Below are 10,105 nucleotides of genomic sequence, written 5' to 3' on the forward strand. Positions count from 1 at the left end.
ATTATCTCTTAATACTACAGGATTTCTAGTAGGCAGTTAACTGAAGTCACCTACATTCTTAAAAATTAGGTATTTCATTTACTGTCCAAATGACATTTCTTTAACAAAAGCCTTCATGAACCCAACCAAAACCAATTTTTAAAAAATCAAGTTGCAAAAATTATGATATATTCATTAAATACATTTCTAACATCAGTCAGTTTGAATACTTATTTCCCAAGTGCAAGAGAGAGGATGGAAGCAAAGACTCATTTTGCAGATCTCTGCCTCTTTCACACTGCACTGGAATCTCTGGATCTTTCCCAAATGAGAACAGCATGGTTTAGATTTGTAAAGTTACAGGTTTTGTATCCAGATTTAAAGAAATTGGCATTTCTGGTCCTCTTAATACAAATCTTCTTCCAATAAACAAGGGATTTCCACTTCCACTGACATCAATTCAAATCTGAAGCCTTAGGCCTCTGACTGCCTGAAATCAGAGAATCGGTTGGAGCCAAGGCTGATACTTGATGGGCTGAAAAAAAAACTTCAAGCCTCCTGTTTGCTTTTGTATGACAGCAAGCAGACAATAGGACAAAATGAAAGCTACTTGCCCAATTTCACCTCTCCATCCAGAATTCCCAGATTAAGGCCCTTGTAGTAGGGCTTGCACTGGAGGTGTGAACTGGCTGTGCTTGTGGTGTAGCTGACACATTGAGAAACAAGAGATAGCAGGAATTGCAGATGCTGGAGAATCTGAGATAACAAGGTGTAGAGCTGGATGAACACAGCAGGCCAAGCAGCATCAGAGGAGCAGGAAAGCTGACTTTTTGGGTAAAGACCCTTCTTCAAAAATGGGGGAGGGGAAGGGGATTCTGAAATAAATAGGGAGAGAAGGGGAGACGAATAGAGGATGGATAAAGTAGAAGATAGGTGGAGAGGAGATAGACAGGTCAAAGAGGCAGGGTTGGAGCCAGTACAGGTGAATGTAGGTGGGGAGTTAGGGAGGGGATCGGTCGGTCCAGGGAGGACGGACAGGTCAAGGCGGCAGGAATGGGGTTAGTGGGTATGAGATGGGGGTGGGGCTTGAGATGGGAGGAATGGTTAGGGAGGCGGGGATGAGCTGGGCTGGTTTTGGGATGCAGTGGAGGGAGGGGAGATTTTGAAGCTTGTGAAGTCCACATTGATACCCTCGGGCTGCAGGGTTCCCAAGAAAATATGAGAAGCTGTTCCTGCAGTTTTCGGGTGGCATCACTGATATCTGTGTCTCCACTCTCTCTCTAAGAGTTGAGAGTGTGAGGGTGGAATCTCAGCATCTTTCCATTGCTGCAGTAAATTACCATTGGTGGTGCTGCTGTCCACCAGCCAATCAAAACATTTGACCGAGTCAATAGCCACTTGCCACTACAACGGGCATTTTGCCCCTGGGAGGAACTGTTGCCATGAGATCATTGGGTAAACCCTGACAGCTACCGAGGAATTTTCTGGAGGCTCCCTCTTTTACTGGCACCCCACCCTGAAACGACCACTCTTCGCCCATTCCTGCCCAATCTTGCCCAAGGCATATGAGAGTAACAACCTGTCTGCCACCTCTCCCTTAAATCACAGGGCCCTTACTGCCTGGTTCTAGCTTCTCCAAGGTTACATATCCTCAAGGGTTCCACAGTATTTTTGTGTTCTCTCCCTGGTAATGCAGCCTCTTCACTAGCCATGGTGCTGTTGAGGTAGGGAGTTCTTGACCCTTGTATTAGGCTGGCAGCTCTAGGGATCAGCTAATATTAGGTGTCCACATTACCAATTAGGTGTCCACATTACCAATCTACTGCCGCAGGGTCCTGCCACCAGTGGGAGTGGGTTGGAGTCCTGCTTTTATCCCCAGCAACAGAACATCCTGCTTCGCACGAAAATCAAAACAGTTCATAGTTCTGCAACTGAATGAGTAAACAATGGTTAGTTCTCCACAAGCAGAGCATGAAACTGGCACATCAAAAAGGAAATGCCAAACCAACAGCCGTAGCACAGTTATAAGGAATCCTCTATCAAAGTGCTGTCATTATCTAACCCCGAAACATCAGCCTTCCTGCTCCTACGATGCTGCTTGGCCTGCTGTGTTCATCCAGCTCTACACCTTGTTATCTCCACCATCTTCTGTGGTGGATTCAAAATCAGGTCCCAGGACATTACTTGGGTCTCCAGCTTAACAGTCGCACAATAACACCACTAGGCCATCACCTCCCCATAAACACTAACGCTAATTATAACTCTACTTGACATAAATCTATCTGTATGTCTGTACAGGTCACACCCAAGTTATTTTTACTTTGCATTGTGTGCAAGCTACCTGATTGAAACCGAAAGACAAAGACATTCTTATTGAACTGATGCTGTAATTTCTTTCAGTATCCAGACACTGCCTAATGTCATGAGAATGTATCATAGAGAATGCTTTGTTATAGTAATCACTAAACAGATGATTCTGGAACTCGTTATTCCTGAATACCTTCCAGTTGTTTGTGAAACAGAAATTGAAAGAAAAAGAGGAAGAGAATGAAATGTTTTTGAATCTGTGGAATGATTAATGCAGTAGAAGGTCAGAGAAGAACGTATGGAATGCAACAGCAGCTTTTTACACTGATTGGTGGATCCCATGATACTGCTGAAGAATAATCCTGTTTCTAAACATGAATGGTACACCATATGATGTACTAATGTATCTCCACACATATTGTTTATGAATGGATTTGTCCCTATCTGTGCATTTCTGAATAAGGTCATAAGAAACAGGAGAAGGATTTGGCCAGTCTGCCCCTCAAACCCACATTGTGATTCAGTAAGATGACAACGTATCTGACTGTGGCCTTAATGCCTTGTTTCCTTGCCTCTGCAGATAACCCTTGACTCTGTTTTTCATGGAAAATCTTTCTAACTCAGCATTGAACATTTGAAATGACCCAGCATCTATCGTTCTCAATAGAAAACCAATAATGTTAGACAAAATTTCTCTTCACTTCCATCTCATTTTTCGACACAGAAAATGATGGTGGACGTTCAAAACTCTCTTCCACAAATGGCAGTGGATACCAGATCAGTTGTTAATTTTAAATTGGAAGTAGTTTTTAAAGCAAAGGTATTTAGGGATATGGACTAAAGGCAAGTATATGAAGTGAGGCCACATATCAGCAATGATCTCCGATGAATGGTGGAACAGGCTTGAGAAGCTGAATGACCTGTTCCTATGTTCTAACTCCAATAAATACAGACCCAAACAGCTCAATCCTTCCTTAATTGCCAAACCCTTTATCCTAGGAATCAACCTCGTGAAAATTATCTGAACTACTTCTCCTGCAAGTATGCCTTTCTTTACATAAGGGGACAAAAGTTGTGCTCAGTACTCCTGGTGCGGTCTCACCAATGTTCTGTACAATTATAATAAGACTTCCTCATTTTTGTGCTGCAATCTCTTTGCAATGAATGACAACATTCCATTTGTCTTCCTAATTTCTTACTGTACCTATACATAACCTTTTATGATCTGTGTACAAGGGCATCTAGATCCCTCTGCAGTGCCACATTCTAGAATCTTCTTTGAAATATTCTATCCCTCCAATCTTCCTGCCAACATGTGTAAGCTCACATTTCTCCACATTATACTCCACCAGACAATTTTGTGTCCACTGACTTAACCTATCTATACCCCTAAGCAGCCACTCTGTGTACTTCTAAAAACTTGCTTCCCTATCTACCTTGAAATCATCTGCCAATTTAGTTATAATATAGTTGGTTCCTTCATCCTACTGACTGTAAATTGTTGCGTAGGAAGTCAATTAGCTCAGTTGCCTGGACAGCTGGTTTGCAGTGCAGAGTGATGCCAACAGCGTGGATTCAATTCCCACATCATCTAAGGCTACTATGATGGAATCACATTCTCAAACTCTCCCCTCACCTGAGACATGGTGACCTTCAATTTAAACCACCACCAGTAGACTCTCTATAACGAGAGAGCAGCCCTATGGTCTAGTAGGACTATGGTGACTTTACCTCTAGCTTACATTAACTCTACTTTAGAACTGAGATAAATTCTCAATAAATTTTGTGTCACTCCACTGGTGACAGTTTGTTGATATGAAAATGACCCATTTAACATAACTGTTTCCTATTAGTTAGCAAATACTATGACCATGCTAAGAGCATCTCCAACATATCAGCTGTATCTTGTGTTGTAACTTTTATGCGGCATCTTATTTTGGAAATATAAAGGCCGAGATGCTGTGCAATAGATTTCCACAATGTTTTTTGACTGGTTAATAGTGTGTATATATAAAATGCAGGTATTTTTTCTGATAAGACTACCAGGTACACTCTTCACTGTAAAACATTTCTACTGAGCTCTCTTACACTTCTTCTACCAACTCCTGGCTATAATTAATAAGGCACATGAACTGTCTGTAATAGGTAGCCCTGAGATTGTAGAGACAAAGCATTTGCCCAAAATGATTATAAATGTATTTTTCATTTTTTTTTGTACTGTAAAAGAGCTATTCATTATTATGGCATTTACATTCACTTTGGACATATTCTGTGCCTTTACGATGACCATTACCACTCTCTATTCCTTTCGTCCCATAACATCTTCGTCATGGAACGTCTCCCACTCTCTATCCAATCATTCTTTTGCACCTCCCATCCTTTGGTGAAATAAAATGAATGATAGTTCCAGACTTCAATTCTGAAGAATCATCCATTCTACTAACTGTTTCTAACTGCTTCTACTAACTGCGTCTCTCTCCATGGATGCTGCCAGACCCAAGTTATTTTCAGCATTTTCTGTTTGTTTCTTCAGCCGGGAAACACGAAGGAATTTTTTTTTCCATTCTACTTAGACACCTGAGCCTTGCCTCTCAGGACTATCAGGTCTGACATAAACAGAGCACAATCAGATTTTCACTGAAGAGCTTCTCCAGAGAACACACAGTATTTCCTACAGACATACCTATTTGGCCAAATATAATTGAATGTACTGTACTGGCAAGCTTACTGTAGTCATGTGACTGCAATCTCTGCTCTAAGGGCATTTGTGCATCCAATGGGAGCCATTAAAGAAGCATCACTTGGAACATGGTGTCAGGGTGGTGTTGTTGAAATGTGTGGATTTTCCCACCTGTAAAAGAGCCAACTACTATGGAAACGACAGCAAGGAAGAAGTTTTTAAAGAAAACAGTCTGCAACTTTGAATTACTCAACAACTTAGAACTGCTGTGCGTTTTCCACTCATTCTGCTTCGGAAATGAAAGCAGGTATGAGACACAGCTGGAACTTTTCCATTCTAAATGGCAAGGCTATGAAATAGCAATACACGTTTTTAAACAAAAAACCCGATTATACAAGATTTGCAACCTTGCTTGCCATGCTGGGGAAAGAGTGGAATAAATTGTGCAGCAATCTCAATCTCACTGAGGAGCAGTAAAGCCAGACAGGAGAGTTTTTAGAGCTTCGGATACATTGTTTTGAGCCCTAAGTAATGTAACTGATGAATGTTATTTATTCAACATCAAGACTAAAGGGGAGAGGGTAACTATTGATCAGTATGTGACCACACTGATGCATCCAGCTGAATCCTGTGATTTTGGACGACGAAAATATAATCTGAGATGGGCATTATGGTATGTCAGCAGAAAGGAGAAACTTGCTCAAAGTTATTGACTTACGTCGAAGACCTGAGTTTGGAATCATCAGCTACATTATGTTGGGAAATATTCCAGGCTGACTGAAAACAACAGTTTGGAGGAAAAGGAAGAAATGTTTGCAGTTGAATGGCAGAAAGATGGAGGACTTCACAAGAAAACGAACCGTGTCCAACAGAGGGAAAACGATGCTCTAACTGTGAAACCTGAATCACTTTGGACACAAGACTTCAGGCAAGAAAGAAGCAACAAGTCTACAAAAATGGCTGCTGAATAGATACCATCTGATGATTCTGACAAATGATTTTACAGATTGCATCATCAGATCAAGGAGTGATCAAAGGTTTTACTGTTAAAATGGTGTCCACAGAAGGAGAGCATCTTGGACATAAAGTGCCAGACACAAGCGCTTTGCAGACTTGTGCGAAGTGGCTCAATACGGTGACCTGAAAATAGAGCCCTCACAGATAAGCTTGAGGCGATATCATGTTAGTTATGCCAACTGGACAAATGAAGCTGAGATCAAATGCAATGGGAAGAATCTTGTTCAAGACAGCAGGCTTTAAGCAAAATCCACTCATCACAGCTAAAGTGAGTCAGAAGCTCAGACTAGTAATCCTAAAAATGCCAGGAGAGATTTGTTGCATTTCAGTCTGATAAGCTGTTGACGGCTGAACAGAATCCTAAAGATTACCAAGAATACTTGCACAGGTCTTGTACATCTTCCTGACAAATATCATGTTGAAATAGATGATTGAGAGACCAATTTAGCATCTGCTGAGGAGAGTTTCATCTCCTCTCCAGTTCAGCCAGAAAGACAAGAGCTGGAGAAGATAGGGGTAATAGAGGAAGTCACAACTCCTACAGACTGTGTTGGCAGCATGCTAGCAGTAAGAAAAACCTGGACATATGATAATCTGCACAAATCCAAAGGAATTGAATAAAGATTTGAAGAACATTCTTTAACTCTTGTCACCTGTGGGGGAAAGAAATGTTGCCATTTGGCTTAACAAGATGACAAAGGAGTTAACTACTCTCAACGCAAAGGATGATTACTGGCATGTGAAGGTGGATAAAGCAGCAGGTTTGACATCCTGGACACCATTCAGAAGTTACAGATAGTTCCACATTAAGACCGTAATAAACAAGAGTAGAGCTTGCTTGAGTCTGCTGTGTCATTCAATAGGATCCTGGCTGAAGTGACACTCCTTAAGTCCACTTTCCTACCTTTTCCCCTTAACTCATGATTTGCCTTCTGATCAAAAATCTATCTATCTCAACCTTAAATATTCACAAGGATTTCCCCCCACAGTTCTCTGTGGCAAACAGTTCATCTCACCTCACTCTTTAATTGGTGTCCCTTAATTCTGAGACGTAGGGCAAACACCCTCCATGTTAAGCCATTTAAGAATACTCTATGTCTCAGTGAGATCATCCCTTGTTCTTCTAAATTCCAATGAGATGAGTCCCAACCTGCTTAATCTTTCCTTATAAGACAGTCCCTCTATACTGAGGATCATCATTGTTAAACTTCTCTATATTTTTTATCTTCTCTCGAATAAGGGGACCAAATGTTTTCACAGTAGTCCAGATGTGGTTTCACCAGCACCACTTACAGTTGCAGCAAGACTTCCTCACTCTTGTACTCCAAACCCGTTTTATTCCATTAGCTGTCTGACCTTGCTTTGGCTCTAGAAGAGTATTATCACAGACAGCAGGGGATAGTCTATAATGTTCCCAGAGTGGAAGCTGTTGTGGCTGATCTGCCAGTCTCTGAATATTGCAACACAAGGGAAGAGACCAGTACAGATGCCAATCAGAAGCTGGCACGACTGCTGCAGACAGCTTCCAGGTGAAGCTGAAGATAAAGAGGAAAAGGTGCAATTGAAGATGCCAGAAGTCAAATACATAGCTCACGTGTCTGCAGTGAAAGGACTCCATCCACTCTGCTTGAGCAGAAATGGTGACCAACAAGACGTGAAAGCATGTGACAACCTGTGAAGTATTCAACAAAGTTCTTGCCTAATTTTGCATTAGTGTTTCTCTGCAGAAACTCACTGCTAAGGATTTTCAGAGATGCTGGGGAACAGTTCAAGAAGCAGCTTTCACAAAGATCGAACAACCAGTGATAAAAGTGCCATTGCTGATAGATCATTGTTAATGATGTCACCTTGCAATGTGATGACAATTAATCAGGGCTTGGAACAACCCCAGGGTGATGTTTCTTCTCCAGGAGTTATTGTTCCCTTGAAAAGTGCTGTTGCTGAGGAATGGCGGCTCTCCGGGACTTATGGCTGTTTTGTATTCTGTGCCGGTTCAGAGACCACAACTTCCTGATCAGAAGAAGTTGAGGGAACAGTGTAATGATTAAGAAGAAAAGTTGCTGAAACACATCCATGCAATCAAAAAGAATTTAATCTAGTTTTGTGTACAGTTTTTGTCACCCTGTTTATAGGAAAGATTAGTTAAACCGGAAAGTGTGCAAAGATGATTTATGAGGATGTTGCCACAACTCGTAGGCCTGAGTTATAGGGAGAGGTTGGCCAGTATTGGATGGCCAGGATAGGATTTTATTCCTTGGAACGTAGGACAATGAGATGTATAAAATCATGAGGGGCATTGATATAATGAATACATACAGTCTTTTTTACCCCCCAGAGATGGGGAATTGAAAACTAGAGAGCATAGGTTTAAAATGAGAGGGGAAAGATTTAAGGAGGACATGAGGGGCAACTTCTTCACACAGAGAGTGGTGCATATACGTAATGGGCTGCCAGAGAAATTGGCTGAGACAGGTACAATAGCAACATTAAAAAAAAATTCGGATAAGTTCATGGATGGAAAGGGTTTAGAAGGATATGGACAAAATGCAGGCGATTGGAACTAGCTGAGTGGGTGCCATGATCCATGGACCAGTTTGGGCCAAAGGGCCTGTTTCCGTGCTGTATTACTTTATGACTATGACTCTAGTTTGAAGATGGCAAGAGAAGTGGTATTTGGGGTGCCATTTCATGTGAATGTCCAATACTCCTGTATTGGAACAGATACGTCCTTGATGCTTTCAGGCCATCCTTTCATCGTTACTCATTATTTTTTGCAGTTCTTGGAGAGTTGCATTTTGATGCATGATTTGAGAAAGATGCTGAATTTTCAGATTCAGATTCAATGTCTCCACAGGGTTGATGAATTCAACAGTTGATGAGCTGTTGCTTCTCACTGAATCCAGAAGACAGACAACCAAACATCATGCACGTGTCTATCATTAGGAGACATGCATGATTTAAAGAATATAAATGCAAATCACATACAGATACTGACAAAAGTGGAAATGATTTGAGTTAGCACTGTTTTGTTAATGAATGCTCTCCTTTGTGGCTGTGCGTACAGGCTAACTTGTAACTGCAAATTATGTTACAAGCAACTTTTTAAATAAAAAGTACAGGTTTGAGAAACACAGTTGTACTTGTTACACTAGTTAGCTTACCATCCACACATGACCTCTACCTCTGCTTTTAAGGACCTTTGTGTGCAGTCTTTTTGAGCCATTAAACACACACCACTTGTAACTCTTTCCAGACTGTTTGTTTTAAAGGGCAATTAAAAAGTCAACCACATTTCTGTCAGTTTGGAGGCACATGTAGGCTATAACAGGCACACTCCAGCAGAATTGAAACCCACTTTGCAAACCCTTTCGGCTGTATACTTCGAAGAGGTGTACGCAACCTGTCTGCAGTTTGGGACATAATCTGCAGAGGGCTGCTTGATCTTGACTAATGGTTCATTAGCCCACGTTATCTTTGTAGTCATGACATTTCGTTCCAGTCTGTTTAGACTTGCCTCTTTTCCTTTCCGTAGATTTGTTCATTGAGAATGCTTAGATGTAAAATTTCAATCTGCAACCATATACTTGCTCATTAAAAACAGCATGCAGCTAGGACCTGAGCACAACGGGGGAGCTCCAGCCACAGCTACACTCTACTACTTAGTGCTCCAGTAGGTAGTTAATCTTCTGCCAAACCTGGCCAAATGTTATAGCCTAGCCAAAAGGAATGTTGCCTTAAGGGAGGGGCTGCTTCCACATGCTCACCATGTCAAGTTAGAGTCGTGAAAGTGGGCTGTCTTTGCACAAGTTTTAAATGCAGTGAGTAGCCTTAAGTCTAGTGGGTGAAGGATTTCTGAATTGGTTACCCAGATATTAAGGGGATCAAGGTGGGCTTCATGCACTTCTCCCTCCACATCATTCTTGCTGCCACTCTTATCATCTGCTTTGATGGCAATGGGACATGCCAACACCTGCTTATCTCCTTCTTGGCAGTGGTTTTGCTCTATCCGGTTCTTGCAAACAGCTTTTGCTCTTTTTCTCAAACTGGTGTCTTGAATTCGATAATCCAATTCCCTGAGCTGCTTTTATTTGCTGTTTCCAAGCCACTGAACCAGCTTTTAAG

The sequence above is a fragment of the Stegostoma tigrinum genome, chromosome 16 (genome assembly GCF_030684315.1).
Source record: "Stegostoma tigrinum isolate sSteTig4 chromosome 16, sSteTig4.hap1, whole genome shotgun sequence".
NCBI lineage: Eukaryota > Metazoa > Chordata > Chondrichthyes > Orectolobiformes > Stegostomatidae > Stegostoma > Stegostoma tigrinum.